The sequence below is a fragment of the Bombyx mori genome, chromosome 1 (assembly GCF_030269925.1).
Source record: "Bombyx mori chromosome 1, ASM3026992v2".
In the NCBI taxonomy this organism is placed as follows: domain Eukaryota; kingdom Metazoa; phylum Arthropoda; class Insecta; order Lepidoptera; family Bombycidae; genus Bombyx; species Bombyx mori.
This window is the reverse complement of record NC_085107.1, coordinates 12,880,223-12,892,378: the sequence shown is the minus strand read 5'-3', so window position 1 is coordinate 12,892,378 and position 12,156 is coordinate 12,880,223. Positions and strand designations below refer to the sequence as shown.

At 37.0% G+C, this 12,156-nt stretch overlaps 2 long non-coding RNA genes across 2 annotated transcripts in view; one reads left to right on the top strand and one right to left on the bottom strand.

The window, feature by feature from the left end:
• Positions 1–2,153: 2,153 nt before the first annotated feature.
• LOC134199222 (uncharacterized) lies at positions 2,154–2,927 on the bottom strand. The gene is made up of 2 exons (XR_009973607.1): positions 2,637–2,927; positions 2,154–2,287 (listed from the first exon to the last, which is right to left on the bottom strand). It is a non-coding gene; the product is annotated as an uncharacterized LOC134199222 (long non-coding RNA).
• A 214-nt stretch (positions 2,928–3,141) lies between these two features.
• The window catches only part of LOC101737735 (uncharacterized), a 51,366-nt gene continuing 42,351 nt past the window's right edge, over positions 3,142–12,156 (top strand). Inside the window, exon 1 of the long non-coding RNA XR_209925.5 lies at positions 3,142–3,512. This is a non-coding gene — a long non-coding RNA (uncharacterized LOC101737735). The remainder of the gene's footprint in view (positions 3,513–12,156) is intronic.

The following is a 12,156-nucleotide window of genomic DNA, read 5'->3' as shown; positions in this document are numbered from 1 at the left end:
GATTTGTTTGTTATTTGGACTAAAGAGTGTCACATATTATGTTTGTTCTCCATGTTTGAATGTTTTTGTCAGCATTGGATCGTAATAAAGGATACGCACAAGGTGTACCTAATCTAATAGTCACATTCACGAACATTGTATTTATGGTAGGTTAATTGTAATAAACGGCTGAAGATGGGCACCCGTAAATATAATAATATTATTCATAACGCATTCGGTCTACGAATCGCGAAAAGCGAAGAATATAATATTATGATGTACATTTGAGTGTCCATTTTAAACATTTTCATACAAAGAAAATTAATTTACGGTTATCTGATACTTTTGGTCTGCTTATAACGAATTTACAACAAAAAGAATGAATAAAAATAGTTTTAAGAAGGTATAAAAGATTTAAACGTGTTTCTAACTCGAAATGACCCCGTAACAGGTTTCCATTATCTAGTAGAACCACAACTGACAAACTTTAGCCAACTTACTGTCGGCTTCTCCAATATTTCCATACAAATGTGTTGAACTGGACCGGTCTTTGTTTATAGATTCTTCATTCCAACATTCGAATCAAGATTCAAATTTCTTCGTTTCGTTTGGTCAACATTATATATCCAGTTACGTACCAATGTTCATTTCGCAGTGATTAAAATAACTGAATGAAAGTTTAACATGTCACTTACTTGTAGTTCTTCTCCAGAACACATTTAAATTTTCTATTAAGAGTAGTATTGATATAAATTAAAAAGCCATTGTCAAGTAATTTCAGTTTAGTTAGTCGTTAATAAATCGATATAAAATAGAGAAATTAATTATTAGCTTTCGTTAGTCTCACAGAAACTATAAAATAGCTCGCTTGATTTGAATTTGAAAACATAAAATGAAAATTAAAAAAGATTGTATGAGAATTTTAACTTCAAGTTATTTTCAATAGATGGCGTTAAATGCGTACTGATTGATCGACTCAATTGTTTTTCCAAAAAATATTAAACAGCTATATTATTGATCAGTCGCGGTACGAAGGTCATCGGGTCCTCTAGTTATTATTAGCATAAATTTAGGTTTCCTTGAGTTGATCTATCTAAGAATGTTCGATGTATAAAAATATATAAATTTATTTCTGACCTTTTTGGTTTCGTTTTATTGATACTTTCAAAAAAGAGCTCACTCAGTAATGGACAAGCTGTAAATTTCCATTGATAAATGTCAGATGAAAAGGTAAAAGGTCATTTGTTAAAACGGGATATGTTGAACAACTCCTGATGCAAGGGACACTGGACGGGACTGGATCTAGCGAGATGTACATAATGGTGGACAGATCCAGTGATATCAGTAGGGATGTCCCGTTTGAGTGTACCTTTAACCTTCAAGGGGAACGGGTGATGTTTTGACCGAGCTCTGGAACAGCAAAGGGTTCATATACCACAATACGTATGTCGTGTAGGGTTAGCACAGTCAGTTATCGCAACCGATCGAACGGTAGATCATCAATTTGCGAAGCAAGATATGACTTGGTCTAAGAGTTAAATTCGAATATCAAGGATAATAATAAGTATTCTTAGCTACGTATCCTTAGATAGTAAGAAATTACTAATAGTATTACGGACGCATGGTGGTAAAGCACTAGCAGTTACATATTTTGTGGTCTAGAAATACAAAACCACAGCAAAAGTACTGTTAACAACCTCATTCTAGATTTTTCTACGCTAACACGTTGTTTACGTTCCAAACAGATTCTGATATTATTAATATTACTAGCATCACAGTTAGACAAATTTCAAATGATTTACTGATGTCGTTGAAAGCTATCGCAGGCGGGGATACCAGCTATTGTCTGAGTTGTGAGTCAGAGGCGGCGCATGCACAGCTATTTCTGTGTGCCCTGCGTAGGCAGTACTCACCTATCTCAAACACAGACTCTGCAGAGACACGGATGGTACCCACATTGTTGCGGCAATTGGCCGAAATATAACATTTTTCGGATATTTTACTTTTGATTCCGGTGTCTACTTTAATTTATATTTTCATTTATATTTGTATCTTTCAATTTTGAAATTTAAGATTCGATTTACCTATTTATCGTTAGAACAGTTTGACCATAAAAATCTTATTTATTCCAATGAAAGTACTTAAGTTCAGTTTAAATGAGATAAAAACGAATCTGTATAAAAATTACCACTTTATTTTCTTATATTAATGAAGTGCCCAATTGTCTTAGTTGCTACTAATGTGGCCAACAGGAGAGGTTAGTCACCTGTGCACTTTTGATTTCATACGGATCTGATTGCACCGGCATCTGTTGAATTTCCCATCCGTTAGAAGCTACAATCGCGTGGTGATGTTTTTATTTGGCGCGTACTTACTCAAGCGTCATCGGAGAGTAAAAAATCTAGCTCATTGAAAGTTTCAGAAAAAAAAGCTGACGTTATGAAACTTTATAGATGAAATATATTGACGTAGGCAATTTTTTTTATTTCTTATTTGATGTTAAATGTTGACAATTGCTATTGGTTTGAAATTCTTGAAATTTAAATAAACAATTCTGTAACTAACTAGATGCAATTTGATTTGATAGTGGTCACGTTTAATTATAGTCATGATGAGCGTCGGTACCAGTAACTGTACGCGTGGCTGTTGACACGTACCTACATTGGATCCGTCGGCTTCGTTGTAAAATCGTCGAATATCTATTCTGTAACAAGCTAACAGCTATCCGTTTGGCTTGGTACACTACGTTTAGTTTAATAGAAGCGACGACAAAGTTGCTCATGGTACATGTCCAATTTTGTCCACGTCCTTGTCCAATTTCAATTGTTAGGATTGTTTGAGGCAAATGCTTGGAGTCTGCTGTCTAACAGCTCTAAATAAGCAGAGCCGTGAGAGTGTCTTATTTTAACTAAAAACGTAAGATTCTGTTTAATTTACACAGTTTAGATAAAAATTACTGAGTTGCTCGTTTATTGCATGAACGATATTGTTGCTACAAAGTATTCGCGATGAAAGAGGCATCTTGATCTATTTTTGACATACTCGTAGTCCAAGAAGTAGCTATCGGTACTGCATGTTTATGTGAAGGATAGGTTGAGTCAGAAGGTCTCGTTGCGGTAAAGTGAGAGTGGCACAGCAGCAGCACGGCATCGCGTTGAGGGCGAGCGCGGTCGATGAGCTCGATGCAGAGGGCAGCACGGTTTCGCTGCGGGGGGCTCCTCTATTCCCCCGCATCCTTTTCATCGCCCCGTCTGCTTGCGCACTCTGTAGAATCGCGCCGCGCGTTCACTAATGCGTCATGCCGCCTTCGAAGCTGACGCGCCGCTTTTTACTGCGGCGCAATACTTCGCGCGCGCCATGTGAACTTCTGTGTTGACTTAAAAACCAAACGCACACTTAATTGTCTTTCGCAAAGCGACTTCCTGGAAACTTTGATTAACATTCAGTATGAGTAAAGTGACTGGTGCGTTCAACAAGAGGCTGGAGACACTGCATCAAGGTGAAAACACGTGCTCGCGTCTTGTCCCGAAACAGTAAGTTTGATATGGTTTATTTTAGAGTGTGACTGGATTAGTGACGTAGAGCAGCCGGTGAGCCTGTACTGTGCGTGTTATTTTAGCAGCGCGCGGCGGCGGCCCACGGCGCCGACCGCCCGGAATGCGGCCTCCGCCCCGCCGAGCAGTGTCGGCGCCGAGCGCGCCGCTCGTAGCGTAATAAATAAAGGCGGGGCGCGGTTGCGTGCGCGCGCACCCTCCCGCGCCCTCCGCGCCCTCAGGTCATTGACTCGCGCCTGTCCACCAACGACACGACGACGACGATGCCAAAGACAACATTTATTATTCTTAAGAAAGTATGGCACCGCCAAAACGAATATCGACTCTGGCATGCCGTTATACCAATGTCAATGTCGTTTATTAGGCACATTGGACATGTAAGCTAACACACGTAAACGCACTGGGTTACTTGTCGCATTGGAGCGGATGTTGACCCCGACTGTGCACCTGGCCTCGTGGCTTCCATACCCTTCACATTGCAACATTACGCATAGCGCAAAGGGCAGATTTGTTAATAGATACCTAATCGTTTTGTTTCCTGTGGACGGACCGGAGAAGCTGTTTAAATTTGTGTCTTACGTTACCAAGAGTATAAAAACACATTGTTATGCTTACTATAATTATAACCGTATTACAATATTTTTATTACATCTTGTCACACCCTAGATTTTAGTTAACAAACGAGTGATATAGTGCTTATTGAAATTTAAAATTTACAAGTGGACAAACATCTTCAGCGACAAACATAATTTCGCGCGCTTTTGTTGTAAACGAATTTGAATTTCAACCGACAACGACGCGGTCTCATCCTATGCGCGCTCTTTAAGAAAAATAGACTTCAGTTTATAAGTACCTATCATAACTTTTTCGGTAAGGTCTTGTATCAAATCAACTAAAATTAATAAAACTTGGGTGTTTGTATTTCAAATTCCGTTATTTTATTATCTTTCAAACAATGTTTCATGAACCTAAAAATAAATCGTAAACTTCCCGGTTGAATGGCGTCGTTGGAGCTGAGGGCGGGGAGTGGCAGGCAGCCATTGCCCTCGCTCGGTTTGTTTACAAGTATACCCTGTATGATCAGAGCGATTCTATTTGCACCCTATGTAAATGCACTTAAAGAGCACAATGGCGCTAACACACCAACTTCGCGCGACCCTTGCGCCCGCGCCATCTGCGCGCGCACGATGAAAATAAACTGCCATCGACAGACACACCATAAAAAAGAGAGTAGACTCGGTCGCCAGGTGCAAGTCGACCATCGTATGCATCGAAGGTGTGCCTAGCGTAAGGTCAGTTATAACCACGAATAAAAGCGGACGAAGACCTCGCGATATCGTGCCAATGACCAGTTTGCCTTGCGGGCCTCCAACTCTTATTAGATCGGCTACTGGAGCCACGTGTTATTCTGGAAATTAAACAATTGACGTATCTGTAACTAACGCCACATTATTGTTACACAAAAATTGATCCAAATAAGTATATGTAAAAAGAAACAAAGCTCGTAATGTTATTTTGGTATTATAGTTGGGTGGATTAAACAAACTGTTTAGATATTCGTATTCAACTTTATCGTCCGATAAATGCTTGAAGTTATGGTAGTCGTGAAAAAGTCACGTTAGAATGATATGGTGGAGAATATTCGGGAACTGTTGTAGACTTTCAACAAGTGGTCGGTTACGATGCGTGCGCATCGGATAACGGAGTTACAAATTAATGTTTTAGTGCCGTAGGTGGGCAGATGAACTCGAATCGAGTTATGTGGTTACCGGGACCTACAGAATATTTTTATTTTTTCCTACCTAAGCTGATGGTCTTGAGAGACCATATTAGCGCCATCGGGCGAATAGGTTGGGGCTCAAACCTTACGTTGTTGCTATATCAAAAATGAGTGAATGACTGGATTTCAATTGCATTGGAATAACGGATACCCTAACGTTCAAATTTGAACGCATTCTTGATTTGGGGCAGATATAGGCGGAACACCCAACAAACAACCTATTCCACTTACATATAGACACTACTTTTGATTTGTAAATCTACTATTTGGAAGCATTCCCCAAGTACTCTGGGTGAATGCTTTAATAGCTTAATAAGTAATTTTACTCTGTTGACACACTAAAGTGCTTTATGGGTGTGCTTTATTTACACTCACGCCCCACCTTTTACTTCTAATAAACCTTATGTGCTTTCTCTGAAGCAACATTATGTAAGGATTTTAAGATTCTATTTGTTTTGTATTGGTTACCATTGTTTTGTTGCAGATGTTCACGACAAGGTGACATTATGGCTTAAGGAGGTTCTATTATCAACAATACACAGAACTTCCGCGCAATAACATTATGTACTATTATAACACAGACATTGTTTTCTGGATTAAAAATGGGTATTTAGTCTTCCAATATACATGTACATATATGAACTTTTCTCAACATTGTATTAAATGCCATCACTGGTCGTCTGCTCATTCGATGGAGCTGACAACTTTTACAGTTGTTGGCACTTTAGCGTAGGGCTCCGTCACATTACTGGCAAATTAGTCAAAGGTAGGACAAATATGTATACGAGTATTTCATAATCATAATATTTCGTGAATTACAGTGGCCGGCTTTCCCCGTATTTTGTTAGAGTGCAACTTTTAGTGGCTGTATTGTCAGCTCATCTAGTTTAAGGAACACTTATTTATCAGTCAGTTTACCGATATTTAACACCTAAGATCTAATCGTTAGTCCGTGATCGTTGGTATGTCTCAGTGCTCACGATAAATGGAGTGAGACGCAACATAGCAAGTACTCTCACGCAAAGAGCGGTATGCGAAGAAAGTTCATCACTTCGCTAATTGTTCACGTTTAGCTATTTGAAAAAAAAAATTCACAATCGCAAAAATACTTTACAGTTCCAAGAACATAACTGTGATTATCCTTTTACGAGTTAATAGTAATCGCAAAAATACTTTACAGTTCCAAGAACATAACTGTGATTATCCTTTTACGAGTTAATAGTATCGATCGCTCTTCGTGTTACTTAATGCTCTAGAATGATCGAAACGAAACGGCTGTGACAAATATTATAGGCGCGTAGCACAGAGAACGAAATGTGGATTAAACAACGAATAATGTAGGTACTACGAAAAAAAAACGTAATTCTGTTCATCTGTTTTTGTAAGTTTTGTATATCACGGTCAATGTACGACACGTCGACGTGCTATAGAGTTCCCCAAAGTTATACGATGAGTTAGTTTAACACCCCAATTTGTAATTCGGCTAAGAGGAATGGTGTGGTCGTACAGCTATTGACACAGATCATAGAAACAAGGAGATTAGCTTTGTACAAAAAATTATTCGTGTTCAGATGTCTCCGCGTTTCTCCCACTTACTTCACTCACACAAAACCAAAAATTGTAAGAACGGCACACGAGCTCATATTTCTCCCGCACACGAAGAAACTTACAGCAACACCAATAAACTCATTAATAGAACACATGCAAAAAGAGGGCGGCGCATTTACCTGTAGCTACGGACTCTGAATAAACACACATGTGCAAGTTATGCAACTAGTGATGTTAAGTGATAATCATAGAAAAGTATCGATTAAAATTCAGTTAACTATATTATCTGCTCTCTCTCCTAAAATTTTATTGACTATAATACTTATAATAATAATAATAAATTGACTTGAATACTATACCGGAGTTTCCCTCGACCGTAGGTACTCTATACAAGCGAAGTTTTATCATAATTGGAATATTAACTAATTATATTAACTACCAAGAAACAGTTAGGATATCAACTTCTCGAATCAAGAGAAACACAAGTAAAACTGCAAGAATTTTATTGTTAAGGATTTTATTGACCAGTAAAATGTAAATATTTATTTAAAACTTGCCGCTTAGACAGTTTAGGTATAGCGTTCTTAGTTAAGTAGTGTAATCTTATGTTTACATATTTTTCCATTACGGCTTTTATAAGAATTATTAAATGGTTATTCATTGGCGATTGATTAAATTGGTGAAAATTAATTTTTTCAAAAAGATTCATACCTAAAAAATGCGATAAAGATTTTGACATGAGCTCTTGTCTAATATTTTTTGATAAAATTTTCGTGGTATTAGATGAAAGAATATATGTTTTTATTATTACTTCCATCCGTTTACATATGGTTATTACGTCACTAGATGGAAATATAAGGCCGCCTTTATCCTTCAATTTTATTAACTTGAGGTGCTTGTCATTAATTGTATCTGCAATCAAACCGCTACAGCATGTATCACACTTCAGCAATTTTAGCAAACGATGAACTATAAATCCAGCTATGTATGACACTACCTGGCTACTAAATTCTGTGACATCTTGTACAAGTATACTGATTTCCTCATCAAATACGGCTTGTTCATATAATAAACTCATCTCGTCTTCGTCATTACCTTCGTGTAACTTACATGGTTAGATTGTCAGATTTATATTTTGGACAGCTGAAGAGCACGACAAAAAAGAAACCTCCTCAAGAGCTATACAGTTTCCCTGGTCTACATCTCTAAGCTCCGACTTTACCAAGAGCTTTTTATATATTGCTTGAAACTGTCGCGCCGTTGGGTTGGTGCTGCATCCACCATGTGACCGTATATGTCCAAACATAAGCTCTAAATGATCTTGGCTGATTTTGTAAGCCGGAATGTACTTAAGTTTTTGGTCCTTTTCAATTAGTTGTATATACAAGGCCTTGAGGCTTTCTATGCACACTAATAAACCAATAAAACCGGTTTTTCTGGGTGTAATGATAGCTTTTGTACCATCTGAAAGCTTTATAGATGTTAGACACCGTTTCGCCTTTTCTAAAGTTTCAAATACCTTGTCTTTGTTGCCTGGGCAAACTGGTTTTTTATAATGGAGTTGGGCCATATGCCTTGAATTTAACACATCGAACAAGTTGTTGATAGTTTTTAGATATTCCACAGTGCCTTCTACATCATCAAAACCAGCGATTTGAAGTTCACAACAAAAATTCAGGGCATCTGCAACACTGTTGCTAAATAATTGCGAAGCTAAGCGAACTTTCATTTTTTGGTTCTTGAAAAAGATATGACTTTTTCGTAATTTATTTGCTAAGTGCAGTTTTTCTTTATCCTGAATGTCATACAGATTTTTTAGATGACTCCATTTTATACACCTATTTGAAGCATCCATGAAACATCCATATGATTCAAAAGCATTTCTCAATAGCTTCAGCATGTGGCATGGATCGAGAAAAATATGTACAGGTTGACGAGTAACGGGGTGCTCAAAATATGATTTTAAGTTTTCAACTTCAAAAGAACATCCGAGTTTCTTAGCCATGGTGATATTGGCTGGACAGCCGTCAAAAGTCATCGAGGTAACTTGAATACCTGTATCTTCTAATAATTCCAAACATTGTCTGACAAGATTAGACCGTTGTTCTCCTGTGACACCGTCAATGAGAAAATACCCGACTGGTATTTTCCAAGCCCCATTAATTGCGGTAACTAAAAATACAAGAACTTCTTTGGCTTCGGGTAAACAATCCCCTTGTTCTGCAGAATTAGAAATATCAACATACCCGTGCATTTGTTTTCCATCCCACTCTACATGCTGTCTGATTGCCATTTCATCTAAAACTAAATTACACAACAATTTGTGTTTAGTGCAGGCAGTTTTAAGTTTTATCGCTTTTAATGATTCTTGCGTGAATCCAGGCTGAGCATCGATAGATTGGTACCACTTTTTTATGGTTCGAATATGAGGCAAAGCTGTTTGGAATTTTTTTCTTACATACGCGTACGCCTTTGGCGAATAAAAGTGAAGAGTAGTGGCAAAAATTCTTAAAGCAGGCGGATATTTCTGGTTAGTACTTTGACCCGATGAAACATTTCTTTCATAACGCTGGATAAGGTCGGTTACTCCAATGTTTTCTAATTGCGTAACGTGATCAGCACTAATGAAGTTTTTTTCATTAAGGTTTTTCAAAATGTCCTTTAAATTAGCAATTTTTTTCTGATAACGGCTGGTTTTCTTTTGAAGCCTTCTGATTTGCATTTTTTGTGTTTTTATGAAACTGTCTTGTACCAAAATCAATTGGCGTAATTTACGCTTTCTAGGTGTTTCGATGAGATCATTTTTTTCCAGATTTTCTTGTTCCAAAATGCTATTTTGTCGAGCATTAAAGTTTGTATCGATACCATATATTGTAGACGTTGGAGCAGTATTTTCCGAATTATCGTTTTTTTCACAAGTGAGATTTTGTGATTCGGTTCCGGTTGGAAGTTTTAAAGCAACCGTCTGTAATTAAGAAAACATTCCGCATTTATATAATTTCTCATATAAAAAACTTACTTTGTTTTATATTTATATTAAAAAAAAGAAACAAGTTTTTGATGTTGTAAAATAGTTTAACTTACCAAATTAGGATCCTTTTTATCCAATTCAGAATAAAAGCACACTTTGGATGTGGAAGGTTCCATATAATTCATCAATACCATACGCAACTTCAATGTTGGGACCGACCATTCGAAGAGCCGACGAACTTTCTTCAATGGTTGAAAGCACTTTGGCTCAAAGTGGGACGAGCATATGGTGTGATTTTTTGTTGGGAACCAGCTTGGACCCCTTCCTGTCGCATTTATCCACATTTCTTTTATCTTTGGATCTTTCGGATAGCTAAAGTTTTAAAATAAAAGCATGGTATAAATGATGATCATTATATGAATGATGCATGAATACCACAATATATTAAAAACCAACACATTATCTACACTTATTTTACGTTTTATCAGTTATTTAATGCTCAGTTTCTGAAGTTACTATTTACCTATATTGCCATTAGCTATTGATTCAATAAAAGTTAGGTGAAGTAATCAAGAAATAGAAACAAATTGGGTTTTTAAATAATTAATTGTATCTTAAATAATCATTCGTACTAAATAGGATCGTATAAAATATCGACAATACAGACAATACAATAACAGACAACCCTAACACACAAAAGCCGACAGCGGCCGCTTCACGAAACTATCGTGTGAGTGAGAGTATCAGTAAAAAAATTATCCATTGCGCTATTAGAGCAGCCGATTCATCGATTCATTTGTACTAAGCAAGCAATGGTTTTAGTTCCTAATGAAAAGGGATCTATCATCGCTTTTCTAAATTTTTTAATGAATTCTGTAATTTCAATATGATAAACTATAATATTGTAGTACTTACGTGTGAAATGAGATGCTATCTTTCTTGTAATTCACAATACAGCTGTTATTTTTGCAAACAATCACTGAACAACGCGGCATTTTGTTAAAAATCGTAAGCAATGAAGACGTCGCAAGTTGACATTCGACTAATGACCGAAACTGGCATCAAGCCGCTTTGAGGCCAGATGCGTTCGCAAGCGCCACGCCTCCTTGCCATATCTCCTGTGTTTCTATGATCTGTGGCTATTGATATATTTAATCGTCTGCCAGAACAAACTCCGATTGTAATAAAACACAGTAAGCCGTATTTTTTACTATTTTTTTCTAGTTCAAACAGAGATTTTTATTGTTCAACCGAAAGAAATTGTTTCCGTACAAAGTTCGAATTAGTACCAATTATCAGTGCGTCGACCGTAAAGTAGATACATGTAGCTGGGAGCAGCTAAGGATATGACGTCACCGGCCTGTTTATTATCATCCTACACAAGACATGCTGTACTGTTAGTTGATGTGAATGTTAACTGAAAAATATTTTCATTATAATATTTAGTTCTGAAATCTGCGGTGTATTTAATATAAATTACACCGTGAAGATAGAACAAGTAGCTTCGGCCCGGCTTCATTGCACTGTACAAGCGGAGAATTCATTGTTGGTTACGTGACTTGGAATCCGATGTTCGTATTTAAAAGAACAACTTTGCATGCGTTACCCGTCATCCGGTCGATCATCGCTTCTAATTTGCAGCCGCTTAGCTCGAGGACGACCTCTTCGAAATTCTGATTATTAAACGAGTTCATAGAATCGTGAATGTAATTAATTACATTGTCGCCAAATTATGTTATTTCATTATTTTTTTAAAATAGCAAAATTTTTTTTTTCCTTTATAATTTAATCTTTTTAGTCAATGAGAACCATCAGTTCAACAAACCGGTATTTCGAATAAAAAGAATAGATTCCGGGTTCTGATAGACTTAGTAGAGCGACGCCGCACGCGTTTTGTATTAACATTGCTAATTAATCGATTCTACTTTAATAAAGGAATGATAGCGTTGTCTTAGTAATTTGCTAATATTGTGTGTGTTTCATAGCTCTAATGTAATATTTTTCCAAACGTCACGTTTGCATTATTTGAAGTCCACGAATGTCCCGTATTATACCTAACAGAGACCTCTTCGTAATTAATGAATTAATTGCGTCAATTAGGTTAATATGTGGAAGGTAACTACGTCCGGTTAAAGCTAATTTCAAAAATAACCGCCTTTAAATAAAACGATATCGTGTCGGGAAATTCAGTGGTTCCAAAGGACTTACAAAAAAACAAACCTTCATGGTATGAACTGTATAGTGAGCAACGAAACAGGAATTTAATGTTCGGCGAAAATGTCTCAACATAAATTAACTTCAAAATCCACATAAAAACGGTCCCT